This window comes from Phodopus roborovskii, unplaced genomic scaffold (assembly GCF_943737965.1).
Source record: "Phodopus roborovskii unplaced genomic scaffold, PHOROB, whole genome shotgun sequence".
In the NCBI taxonomy this organism is placed as follows: domain Eukaryota; kingdom Metazoa; phylum Chordata; class Mammalia; order Rodentia; family Cricetidae; genus Phodopus; species Phodopus roborovskii.
In genome coordinates this window covers 13,241,044-13,254,226 of record NW_026126578.1, presented here as the reverse complement: position 1 = coordinate 13,254,226, position 13,183 = coordinate 13,241,044, and positions in this window count along the sequence as shown.

Genomic DNA, 13,183 nt, shown 5'->3' with positions numbered 1-13,183 from the left:
CTTGTAATCCCATTTCTTTAAATTCTATCTGTTGTGACTGACATTTTTCCCTGCTTAGCCAAGTGATGGAGAAATAGTTTGAGAACCATTGATAGAACTGTCAGTGACTGTCTTCAGACTGCCTGTCCTGGAGTGTCACACCAATCACACAGGTGCTTCCACCACCCTTGGGTACCCAGGAATTAGACACTAACAGAATCAGTGTTAGTGAGTTCTTACTCAACAGGGGGATCAGGAGAGCCTCTAAGGACTGCTACCAAGAATCACTGAACATTAAGTTCCTTGACACAGGACTGGATGGAACAAAATGAGCTCATGAAAAAGCTTGGGTCATGGCTGGTACCAGGTTCATTCTGGGCATATTAAATGCCAATGTGTCGTGATCCATCTTCCAAGGTGTCTTCTGTCTCCACTAGGAGCAGAACGAGGACAGAAGAATCTTCGAAGAGTGGCCTGTTTCTGAGCATCAGTGATTTCAGTAGGAGAGTGGCAGCAGAGTACATGTCAGACCCTCTCCCGCTCACTCATGGACAACCTGGGCCCTTTTCAAATGTGACACTGATGGGAAGAAAGGAGCAAGGAAACTTGCCTGAACAATACCCGGTGACAGCCTGCTGGGATGGTAAAAATCTGAGAAGCAAAATAAACATTGGTAATAGTAGATTGGGACCAAAGTATAAAGCAATTCATGGCTGTGGTAATATAAATAATAAAGTAAGCAAGTGAATGGGAGAGAAAATACACCTTTTCCCAAAATAAAATTATAATAAATAAATGTGGAAGGAATGATAGAAATGGGAAATCTCCATTGGGCGGAAACAGTAACAACCACTGCACCAGTAAAACTTCAAATAAAAATTTGAAGAAGAGCAGAATTTTTCATAGTTTCTAGATATTTTCCCCCAAATATTTATTCACTTCAAAGTGGAAGATGCTAACTTCATGGTAGAAAGGCCAGTGGCCAAGTGCAGCGCCCCCAGTAACAGAACACACTGGTATTACTCACTCTCTAAAGCCGGTACGATACACTGCTATTCTTGCCAATGATTCTATTTGATCATGAGAAATTAGAACACAGCTCCAAGCAAAAGGCATTCAGCAAGCAACTGTTCTTCATTCCATTGCATCTGTGATGATGAATGTGGAATGTTGACTTGACAGGCATCCCCGTGAGAAATTATCTAGATCAGGCAGTCATAGCTGTGAAGAGACACCATGACCATGGAAACTCTTTTATAAAGGAAAGCATTTAACTGAGGGGGATCACTTATGGCTTCCGCAGTTCTGTCCATTATCATCATGGCAGGGAGCATGGTGACATGCAGGCAGATGTGGTGCTGGAGCTGAGTCCTACATCTTAGCTCAGAGGTTGACTGACAGTCACACTGAGGGAAGCTTGAGAAAAAGAGACTTCTAAGCCCGCCCCCACAGTGACACACTTCCTCCAACAAGGCCACACCTCCTAATAGTGTCATTCCCTTTAGGGGTCATTTTCTTTCAAACCACCACCAGGAGATTAAAAAAAGAAAAAGAAAAAAGAAACAAATGCATTGTGGGATCTTGAATTGGAGTAGGGATAGGATCCTGGACTAGAAAGGGTCAGTGGAATTTAAATAAGATCAATAACTTAGTAACACCTTACCAACATTCATCTCTCATCATGACAATCATGGTGTTTGCTTAAGATGCTAAATATTAGCAGAAGCTGAGCACAGAACATATGCAGATTTTTCTTTTTTCTTTCTTTTTTTTTTTTTCCAATTTTTAAATCTAAAGTCAGTTTAAAGTTTAAGGAGTGTGAGTTAAGATGGTTTCACTCCTCAGCTGTAACAGCCTAGGGAAAAACTCTGGGATATTCCATGCAAAACCAACAGACACCACTGAGAATTTTGATGATTTTTCCATGTGCTGTGTTTGATTCCAAATAGTATTAGCCTAAATTCTATAATCACAAGATCTCAAAGGATCGAAATTTATGAAAAATATTAATATTAATACCATGAATCATCACCACTGCTCTGCATAGAATACTTCCAATGTGCAGGGCACTGTGTCACGTGACAGGAACATCCCACTTTATCCCTTTACACAGAAATTACTGTTAGGACCAAGCTAGGCATGGTTGATGATGGCTTAGTAGATCTAGTGAGTGAGTGACTCACTCAAGGTCTCAACTATCAAATGATGACAGCCAGGATTTGAACTCGGGTTTTTGGATCTAATGATCATTATATTTGTAACACCCTTGCCACACCAACTCTAAAGTGCTAAGGGTTGTGGGGAGGCTAAAATTCCAGCCTGGTGTTTACTTTGGGAAAGAGGCGAGTAGATAAAACACCAAGGAAAATGTTCCTAGGCCGGAAAGACGGCTTGGTTGTTGCTCTTCCAGAAGTCCGAGGTTCAGCTCCCAGCATCCTTATCTCTCAACTGCCTGTGACTCCAGTTCGAGGGTTATCCAACACCTTCTTCTGGCCTTCTCAGGTGACATGTACATGTATGTAAATAAAAATAAGTTTTTTGAAGAAGGAGAAGGAGAAGGAGAAAGAAGGGAGGAAGGGAGGGAGGGAGGGAGGGAGGGAGGAAGGAAGGAAGGAAGGAAGGAAGGAAGGAAGGAAGGAAGGAAGGAAAAAAATGTTTCTTTGGCTGGAAATGTCACTCAGACTTGAAGAATAGTTTACAAACCTCATTAGAGGGCTGGCAAGATGGCTCAGTGCATAAAGGAGCTTGCTGCCAGGCTTTACTATCCCAGTTCAATCCCACATGGTGAAAGGAGAGAAATGACTCCCACAGTTGTTCTCAGGCCTCCATACTACTGTCCTGGTGTGTGTGTAATGAATGTAATTTTAAAAGTTTAAATCTCATTGAAGTTCCTTCAATGTCCAATGTAGTCTACAATCCCCATACCCCAGCACTTTTCCTTCTCTAGGGAAAGAGGAAAGCCATACATTTTCTCTTAACACCAGAAGACTAACTATATTTTCCAATTATACCTGGGTCTTCTATTCCCAGGTTCCTGACTTCTTAAGTGATTCTCAGCACATAGAGAGAGTTTACAAAGTTTCACAACAACCTCCGTGGGGAGCTCCTGGCTGGTTTAGTTAGCAAAGCCATTGCACAGCCCCTGTACCCTGACCAGATAATGTCATGGGAAGGGACCACAGCAGAGTAACAATATTTAAAAAGCAGCTCCAACCATGGGACAGCCTTTAAGACACCAGCACAGGAGCTCATTCGTAGGAGAAATATGCTGATGTCATGTTAGGCTCACCCTGCATTGTTGCCAAGAGCCTAAGGCATTCACCCACCTGTGGGTGTCAGTGCTGACCCGATGAATATAAATCCCACACTGTCTGGATGCACTTTCTTTTACTCTTGTCTGAGGAGAGCAGGACAGGTGACAGGAATATACTCATGTTCCTCTCTGGTTCCCTTTCCTCTAGGAGAATGGTCTGCAGAGAGGGAAGGGGTTGATCTCAGGATGGGCTTATGTGGGGTGATTCGGAGGAGGGGCCAGGCAGAAGGGCAGTACTCTGAGTGCATGCAAAGCATGAGTAGCTGTGTGCTTGTGAGGGAGGAATGAAGGAAAGCTGATGTGATTAGGAAGAATGGCACTTAGGTTGTTCGTGTGTCTGTGTGTGTCTATATGTCTCTGTGCTTGTCTGTATGTATGTCTGTGTGTGTGTATCTGTATGTCTGTGTCCCTGACTGTGTATGTCTGTGTGTGTCTGTGTCTGTGTGTGTCTGTGTGTGTGTGTCTGTGTGTGTGTGTCTATGTGTGTGTCTGTGTGTGTGTGTGTCTGTGTGTGTGTGTCTGTGTGTGTTTATCTGTATGTCTGTGTCCCTGTCTGTGTATGTCTGTGTGTCTGTGTGTGTGTCTGTGTGTGTCTGTGTGTCTGTATGTGTGTGTGCCTCTGTGTGTGTGTCTGTGTGTGTGTGTCTGTGTCTGTATGTGTGTGTGTGTGTCTGTGTGTGTGTGTCTGTGTCTGTATGTGTGTGTGTGTGTCTGTGTGTGTGTGTGTCTGTGTGTGTGTCTATGTGTGTGTCTGTGTCTGTGTGTGTCTGTGTCTGTGTGTGTCTGTGTGTGTGTGTGTCTGTGTGTGTGTGTCTGTGTGTGTTTATCTGTATGTCTGTGTCCCTGTCTGTGTATGTCTGTGTGTGTCTGTGTGTCTGTGTGTGTCTGTGTGTCTGTGTGTGTGTCTGTGTGTGTCTGTGTGTCTGTATGTGTGTGTGCCTCTGTGTGTGTGTCTGTGTGTGTGTGTCTGTGTCTGTATGTGTGTGTGTGTGTCTGTGTGTGTGTGTGTATGGATGTCTGTGTCTGTGTATTTCGTTTCAGACAATGTTCACATTTTGTCGCTGTTCTCTCATGGTCATAGAACGGCTTTGTTTGTATCTTGATCCAGCCTGACCACAAACTGTAAAATGATTTGTGTTCACTGGAACACCAGGCCCAGCTATGTTCAGCCAGCTCCTAGCACCACTGAGGCCTTAACAGCATTAGTCTAGCTCCAGGCTGGCACAGGCTTCCTTTCTCTCTCACACACACAGTAAGCACACAGAGAAAAGCCCTTCCGTTGGCCTCTGGGGTAGAAAGAACCTGACTGGAGAGGCCATGGAAGAGTTGCTAAGCTCTTGCCCCTCAGCTCAGCTCTTACTCCTCTCTTCTCTGCTCAGCCTAAACTAGCCCTCGGCTCTCTCACTTTGTAGTCTTGCCCTCACTCCTTAATTAAAACAATAACAACCTTCTAGGCCAGAGACTGACATTATTGGGCCATTTCCTCTTACTTCTTTCATAAAACTAAGTGTTGTTAATTTTCAGAGTCACACCATAAGTGCTCACCGGAATCCGAAAGAAGCCCTGTTTCCATTATCAAGAAGGCCCCACTGGACCCTAGGAGCTGGGCGCTTTCTGCAGTTGCTCAACTTTCCCCATGGCCTTGCCTTGTGCTTGTTCTTTGTTTACCTTGTTGCAAATTTTAGGTTCTGGCCACTGGCCAAGCACAGGAGTCAGCCCCAGTGGTCACTTCCCTCTACTCCCCACATGGTCTTTCTCTCTTTCAAAATATGGCTACCACGTCACCTCCACGCCCTCCCTTCATTCATTACCTTTTCAGAGCCAGCTGGAACCCCACTTCTGGGAAGTGCTGGGCCATCCATTCAGCCCGTGCTGACCATGCTGTTGCCTGAACTGTGGCAATCTGAACCTCCTGGCTTCGGACGTCTCCATTGCCTTGTTATTCAGTTGTTGGCAGTGTGGGGGCCTGTATACCTTTTTATTTCTCAATTAAATTGTTTGGGGTTTTCTAGAATTTCATACTTTAGTATGGTATTTATACCACTTCTACCTCCCCTCCCCGCTCCAACTCCTTCCATTCATTTCCTCACACTCCCTCTCTAAGTATCTCCTCCTCCTCCTTCTCCTCCTCCTCCTCCTCCTTCTTCTTCTATTACCAATGGTATACATATGAGTATGCATAAAAACCTGCTAAGCCCATTTGGTGTTGTTTGTATGTATCTGTGTTTAGGGAGGAGCACTTGGGATTGGCTAACATATCAGGAAGCTCATCCCTCCTCCAGCAGTTGCCTGTAATGGGCTTGGCTTGTGAACACATTAAAAAGAAAAACCTTAGTGTCTCTGTCCCCAAGGGATACAACAGAACTAAGCACACAGTAGGTGCTCAGTACACACCTACTGACCAGTGGGCATGGTGTTTACACCTTGAGTTAGCTAGCATGCTGATTTGCATTCTGGGAAAGAAAGGAATGATGTTAGCTTGCATTTCCTCCCAAGCATACCTACCTCTCCCAAGGTGCTAGAGTTGGTGCTGTCACCTGCAGTGGCTTTCAGAGGACCTCAGGGAGACACAGGCAACTCAGGAAAGCAGCAGGCTGTGGCCTTCCCTTGGAGTGTGATGCTGCATGATGACATTAGACTCGGCCAGAAAGCTCTCGAGGAAATGTATCTATCACTACACATTATTTGTAATCAATATATGGCTTTAGACTATGAGCCACGGCTCAGAGATTCTATTTAGCATCCCTAGGGTGAGACCCAGGGAGACATTTTAAGGCCCTCAAAGTAATCTATACCAGGATTTTTTCTTTTGGGCCACCAACCAGCTCCCAAATCATGACATAGAGACTTATTGTTAGTTTTGAATGCTCAGCCTAGTTTAGGCTCACTTCTGGCTAGCTCTTCTAACTTAAATTAACCTGTTTCTCTTTATCTACCTTTTGCCTCGGGGCTTTTTACTTTTCTGTCCTTACTTTCACTGCTTCTCATGTCTGGCTGGCTGACAGCTGCCTGGCCTCTGGCCCCAGATGTGGTCCTCTGTCTTCTCATTCTCTTCTTCTCTCATTCTTTTCTTTCCTGTTTATTCTCTCTGCCCACCAGCTCTGCCTACCCCTCTCCTGCCTAGCTGTTGGCCATTGAGCTCTTTATTGGACCAATCAGGAGCCTTAGGCAGGCAAAGTGAAACAAATGCAGCACATCTTTACATAATTAAACACACACCCTTACATTGTTAAACAAATACCCATAAACAAATGTAGCACATCTTTACATCATTAAGACAGTATTCCACAACAGTAATCCTAATGCACAACCAAGACTGATAACCACTCCCCAACCCACCCCATCCCCAGAGAATGTCAGCATCTCTGGATAGACCACAGGCCACTCAGCAACCTCTATAGCTTGGATCTTGAATGTCCTCCGGAGCCTGTGTGTTAACAGCTCGGTTCCTTTGCTGGCATTATCGGGAGATGATGAACCCTTAGCAGATGGGGCCCAGTCAGAGGGAGTTCGGTAACTGGAGACATGCCAGTGAAGAAGTTCTTAGGGACCCTGTTCTTCCTCTTTGCTTCCCAGCTGACACAGGAGAGCGAGTTGCACCACAGTGTGAGTCCTCCCAGGATGTCCCACTTCCCTATGGGCTCAAGGATCATGCACTGGAATCCCTGAAACTATGAGTCAAAGTAAACCTTTCTGCTTTTTAAATTGCTTACCTCAAATATTTCGTTACGGTAATAGAAAGCTAACTGAACACTTCTCAGAAAAACACAATCTTCAGAAATTTAAGAAAAAATTAAACTGTCACCTGTTGTCCATCAGTTCTCAATCTTGTCTCTCCATCAGATTCTCCTGGGACATGTTGAAGATGTTACTGAGATTGTCACTCCCAAAGAACCTGGTGCAATTGTATTTACAGCTTGATAAACAAATTTAAAAAAAAAAAAAAAACTGGTATCTCTAAGTTTGAAAATGTCTGCAGTCCAACTCTTGCTGCTGTTAGCTTATTTCTTACTCTGTCCCCTACAGGAGGACTTTCAACAGCTGGCTTCTTTCCAAAGTCACCTCAGCCATTGCTTCTCCAAGATAAGTGGCCCCAGTCCTTTCTCCTTTCTCCTGAACACTTTTTGTTTTGTTTTGTTTTTTGTTTTGTTTTTTTTTTTTGAACAGTGTTTCCATTCATTTTTTAAAAATTTATTTTATATAACAAAGTCCATTTAAATGAAAATAAACATTTATTGACAATATTTGAGAATTTGGTCGTTGTTCTTTCCAAACTACTTCCTGCTGGTAAGGGGCGCTGTCATGGGGGATTCGAAGAAGATTCAGAAATCCTGGCTGTAGTCTGTAAGGCTGCTTTGTCCAGCTGTTTTGAATGTAGGATCACCTCGTACTCTGTTTCAGGTGGTCTGGCTTGATCAAACCACATTAGTCTGGAAGGAATCCACATCTTTTCATTTTCTGTGGAAACAAAAATAGAAATCCTTTTCCCCAGTAACTTGTCCTTGAACTTAAATTTTGGAGTCAAAGCATTTTTTTTTAAATTTACTTTATTATTTTACATATCGATCCCAGTTCCCTCTCCCTCCCTCCCTCCCTCCTTCCCTCCCTTTTACCCTCTCTGCCCTCTCACATGCACTCTAACCACCCTCCCATCCCCCCACCCCAATTCCATATGTAGGGGAATGCCATCCAGTTGGGGTTATGTGAAGTAGGGACTAGGACTTCTCTCCTGTCTCTAGATTAATGCAGTTATCCCTCCATGGGGGATGTGTTCGCAAAGTCCTTTTGTGCACCAGGGATACATCCTGGCTCCACTGTCTGAGGTTCCTTAGATTGCTCTGTCCTTCTGGCTGAGGCCCATATTCAGGGGGGCCTGAGTCAGTCCCATTCTGTCTTCCCAGCTATCAGTCTAGTGGCCGTTATCTCCTCCTTGTTCAGGTAAGCTGTCTGTATGTGTTTCTGCTGCCTGGTCTTGTCCTCTCCATCTACATCTGGGTTCTAGTTCAACTCAGTGTTTATGTATGGGTGTTTGATCCTGTTTCCAACAGGCATTAGTTGAGGGCTCCAGGGATAAGTTAGTTGTTGATCTCACTCTCCGGGAAGGGCATTTATGGTAGCCTTTCCACGGAAGCTCAAATTGTTAGTTGGGAGCAGTCTTGTAGTTCTCTAAACCTTTCTCCTGAACACTCTTACCACCATCATCAAATTTCCACTGTTTGTCTCTGGATGTTCTCCAGGATCCTGCTATCCCTGTGAACCAAAACTTCCTTCATCCCTCATTCTCATTGCCAGGTTAAAGGCAACTGAATTCATGGTTTCTATCAATCAAGAAATTCATCACGCAAAGGTGGGTGTAGTGGCATATGTCTGTGACCGCTACTATGAGAAGACTCAGACAGGAGGGATCATGAGTTCCTAACCAGCTTAGGCTATTTGTCTTGAAGAAGGAGGAGGAGGAAGAAGAGAAGGAGGAGGAGAAGGAGAAAGATGAGGAAGAAGAAGGTATCTCAGAGATGTTTTGATTTGCATTTCCCTGAAGACTAAGAATGTTGATCATTTCCTTAAGTGTCTTTCCACCATTTAAGATTGTTCTATTGGGAATTCTCTGCTTAGATCTGTACCCCATTTTTAATTGGATTATTTGATAGTTTGATTTCTAGTTTCTTGAGTCTAGTTTCTTTGTATATTTTGGAGATCAGCCCTCTGTCATGTGAGGTTAGTGAAGATCTTTTCTCATTCAGAAGGGAGCCGCTTGTCTTGTTAACCATGTTCTTTGCTTTACAGAAGCTTCTCAGTTTCATTTATTAATTGTTGCTCTTATTGTCTATGCTACTGGTGTTCTATTTAGGAAGTGGTCTCCCGTCCAGTGCATTCAAGGGTACTTCCCACTTTCTCTTCTACGAAGTTAGTGTGGATGGATTTATGTTGAGGTCTTTGATCCATTTGGACTTGAGCTTGTGCATGTCAATAGACATGGATCTATTTGCATTCTTTTACATATTAACATCTAGTTATGCCAGCACCATTTATTGAAAATGCTTTCTGTTATTTAGTCTTCAATAACAACCTAGAGGGGAAAAATCCATATTTTACAGTGAGTACCTGAACTCTGGAAAGAACCAGGAAGCTGTCTAAGAACTCAAGACTGAGTAGATTCTTCTACTAAGGTAGCTGAGGTAGAGCTATTCGGAGGGTAACAAAGATTAAGCTTTAGCACTCTTCACTTGCACGAATACCTTTAAGCCCTGCACCTGACTTTTAATTCTTAGGGAATACCTTTCAGTATTGTGCCTAGCTTTTAAGTCTTAGGTTTGTGCTCTTTTCCATGAAGAAGGTTGTCCCTCAACTACCCAACTTTAGGGCCTACCAAATTTCATCCCATCACTGAACTCACCTTCTCAAGATTGAGGTACACACTACTATCTTGTTTAGAAAGCCAGTCTGATTTGCCTCAAACATGAACTCAAGAAGGCTCCCATAGCTTCCTGCTATGGGACACCATGCTGGTTCTGCGTAGACATCGAAGGATTTGATTCCTTCTTGAGCCCTTGAAACATGGGTTCCTCACTGTCTACTCCCCTCAACCCCAACCCCACCCCTCACCCCACCCCCCAATTCTTTTCTGCTGTGGCTGTGGGCTTTCCCTCTTCCTGGTGACAAGCCTGCTGGGGTTCCATTTTGCCCTGTAGCACGTCCTTCCATTCTGGTCCTCAGTTCACACCCTTCTGTTCCTGCTGTTTCTCGTGGTTCTGGCACTGGGTCCGGCTCTATTCTCCAGACAACAAAGTGGTGCTGTTGCTCCACAGGAAAGGCATGGCTGGAAAAGAAAAAGGAAGAAAGAGCTGGAGATACCGCCATTTGCTTCATTCAAGCTTTTCTACAACCTCCCATTTTCAGGCACAAACATTTCCTAACATTATCTTTTGTCAATGGTTCTTTCCCTTCACCTTGACCTTAGTAAATGGAATTTTGTTTCTTAGCTTGGTAGTTTTAAAAATAAATTTAAGTGCATTGATTTGTAGTTTACAACGCCATGCTATGAGATATGTGTGTGAATATAGTAAGATGGTTACTACAATGGAGATTAATGTACCTATCACCTCACATTTTTATATTTTGAATGTGTAAAGTGCCCTCCCTAAATATAAGTGCTCCTCTGTTCTTATAGCATGCAGGTGCGCAGCACTGGAAGAGTTTGGGTGAACTCGGCCCATCCCCCCCTTTTGTGTCTCCCATGGTCTCAATACTTCCCTCCCCCATAGCTGCAGCCATCTCCCAGATGAGAAACATATTGCTCAGCAAACAAATATTTACCATGCAATGGTGATTCAGTTAGTCATATTGGAAACACACAGAATGAAAGTGGGTGACTTATACATACAATTTCCCAAACACACTTTTTTTCCAGGCATTGGGCATCTTCCTATGAATGGCTTGGATGCATTCCTATTGGTAGCAGAAGCATGAAAACGCTGATGTGTTGGGATGCTTAAAGTCTTAGGGGTAAAATCTACGACATCATTTAGGAGATTGTATTAATTCACAAATTTAGAGAAGGTAAAGTATTAAATATGATCTGGATAACAGAACAACATAGAGAGGAGGGGAGGAATTGAGGGACAGGGAGGAAGAGAGGGAGGGAGGGAGAGAGGGAGAGAAGAAGGCAGCAAGGAAAGAAGGAAGGAAAATGAAAAGATTAAGACACAACTCCTTTGTTTAGTGCTATAATTATGCTTTACAAATGGTGGCACACGCCTTTAACCCCAGCACTCAGGAAGCAGAGGCAGAGGCAGGCAGATTTCTGTACGTTTGAGGCCAGCCTGAACTACAGAGTGAGTTCCATGACAGTCAGGGCCACACAAAGAAACCCTGTCTTAAAAACCAAACGAACAAGTAAATGGTACAAACGATTGGGTATAGACAGAAGAACATACAGAAGAATCTTGGGATTTAGAACTTACCCAAGTAGATTTGATGAGTTGTGGAAATTTTTGTTTTTCTAGGCGGAAAATACTAGTTTCATTAAATGCAGGAGTTGGACCAAAGGGGAGTTATAAGTCAAATTGAAGCTAGTTTGTGAAATTTTGGCCCAACTGAAAATTGACTGGTTTTGCTCTTAGGGATGCTAGAAAACAAAGATGAAGCCTCTGCCTTCTCAACCTTGAACAGGGAAGTATGAGTGGATTTTAAGCCTAAAGAAAGTAGCTGCTTCTCTTGGCTTCACACAGCAGGAGATGTGAGCATGAAGTGGCTTCTCACAATCCGGACCTCCTGCTACTCCCAGCCTTCTCTGACCTCCCCTGGGTGTGAGCAGGTGTGAACAGCCTCTAACCGAATGAATAGTAAGACAAAGAGGACCTGTACATGTGACTATGTAAGTGTGACTAAGCCACATAAGAGTGGGACATTGGTTCTTAAGACATTGGTTCCCTCTTGCTGGCTTGAGGATGCTGTAGGTACTTAGATGTCAAGAAACCAGAGGTGTCCTCTGGCTGTTTCCCAGTTGAAAACTGACACCCAAGGCCAACAACCCACTGGAAGTAGATGCAGCCATCAAACACAGAAGCCTGGAAACAGATTCTTCCCTAGTCCAACTTCAGATGTGGCCAGAGGCTCAAACATCACCTTACTCACCATCCTACAAAACCCTGAAGCAGAGTCCCGAGAAAAGCTGTGTCCTGATTCCTGATCCTGCCAATCAAGCACTGATAGACAATTCCTACTTCTTTATTTATTTATTTATTTATTTATTTATTTATTTATTTAAATTAGAAACAAGCTTTTTTACATGTCAATCCCAGTTCCCTCTCCCTCCCATCCTCTTCCCCCTACCAACCCCCATCCCATATCCTTTTTGCTCCCCAGGGAAGGTGAGGCTTTCCATGGGGGATCTTCAAAGTCTGTCATATCATTTAGAGCAGGGCCTAGGCCCTTCCCTGCCTATACCCACTTCTTTTAAGATAGTAAGGTGTCTTGTTTGTTTTCGGTTTTAATTCCTGAGAAAGGATCCCATGTAGCCTACGCTGGCTTCAAACTCACTGTGTAAATTTAAATTTATTCTCTTGCTTCTACATCTCAGGTAGAAGCTGTTAAGTCTCTGGCAATACTATTAGCAATAGAAATTAATACTGCAAACATGCTGAGCACATATACATAGGACAAGTTATATTTACACTGTCAGTTTGGGGATGGCTATATATGCACAAGTATAATAATGCAAAGCATGGGCCAGTGAGATGGCTCAGAGGGTAAGGGCACTTGTTGCCAAATCTAATGGCCTGAGTTCAATCCCCAGGACACACATGATGGAAGGAGAAAACTGACTCCCAAATGTTGTCCTTTGAACTCTACATACACACCATGTCATGCACAAACACACACACACACACACACACACACACACAATAAGTATAATTTAAATTTTTAAAGAAATGAAGTAGAATAATATGCATAGAAAAATATACCATAAGCAACTCAAAAGGCCTTTAATCCCAGCACTCAAGAGGCAGAGGCAGGCAGATCTCTGTGAATTGGAGGCCAGCCCAGTCTACAAATCGAGTTACAGGACAGGCTCCAAAGCAATACAGAGAAACCCTGTCAAGAAAAACAGAAGGAGAAGGAGAAGGAGGAGGAGAAGAAGGAAGAGGAGGAGGAGAAGAAGAAATGTCAGGAGGAAAATAACCTCAAGAAAGATGACATCCTTCACACCAACTACCTCCAAGACAGAGCAGGGATGTAAATAAAGAAGAAAACTCTCAATATTAAGCAATCAGGGAGGTCCTTGTTTTACTTTCTAGTTGGGGGAAAGTCAGTAAAGGCAGTAAGTAGAGGAATTATAACATTTTTAAAGTTTACATCACAAAACTCTGTAACTTGTATTTTTAAAACTCA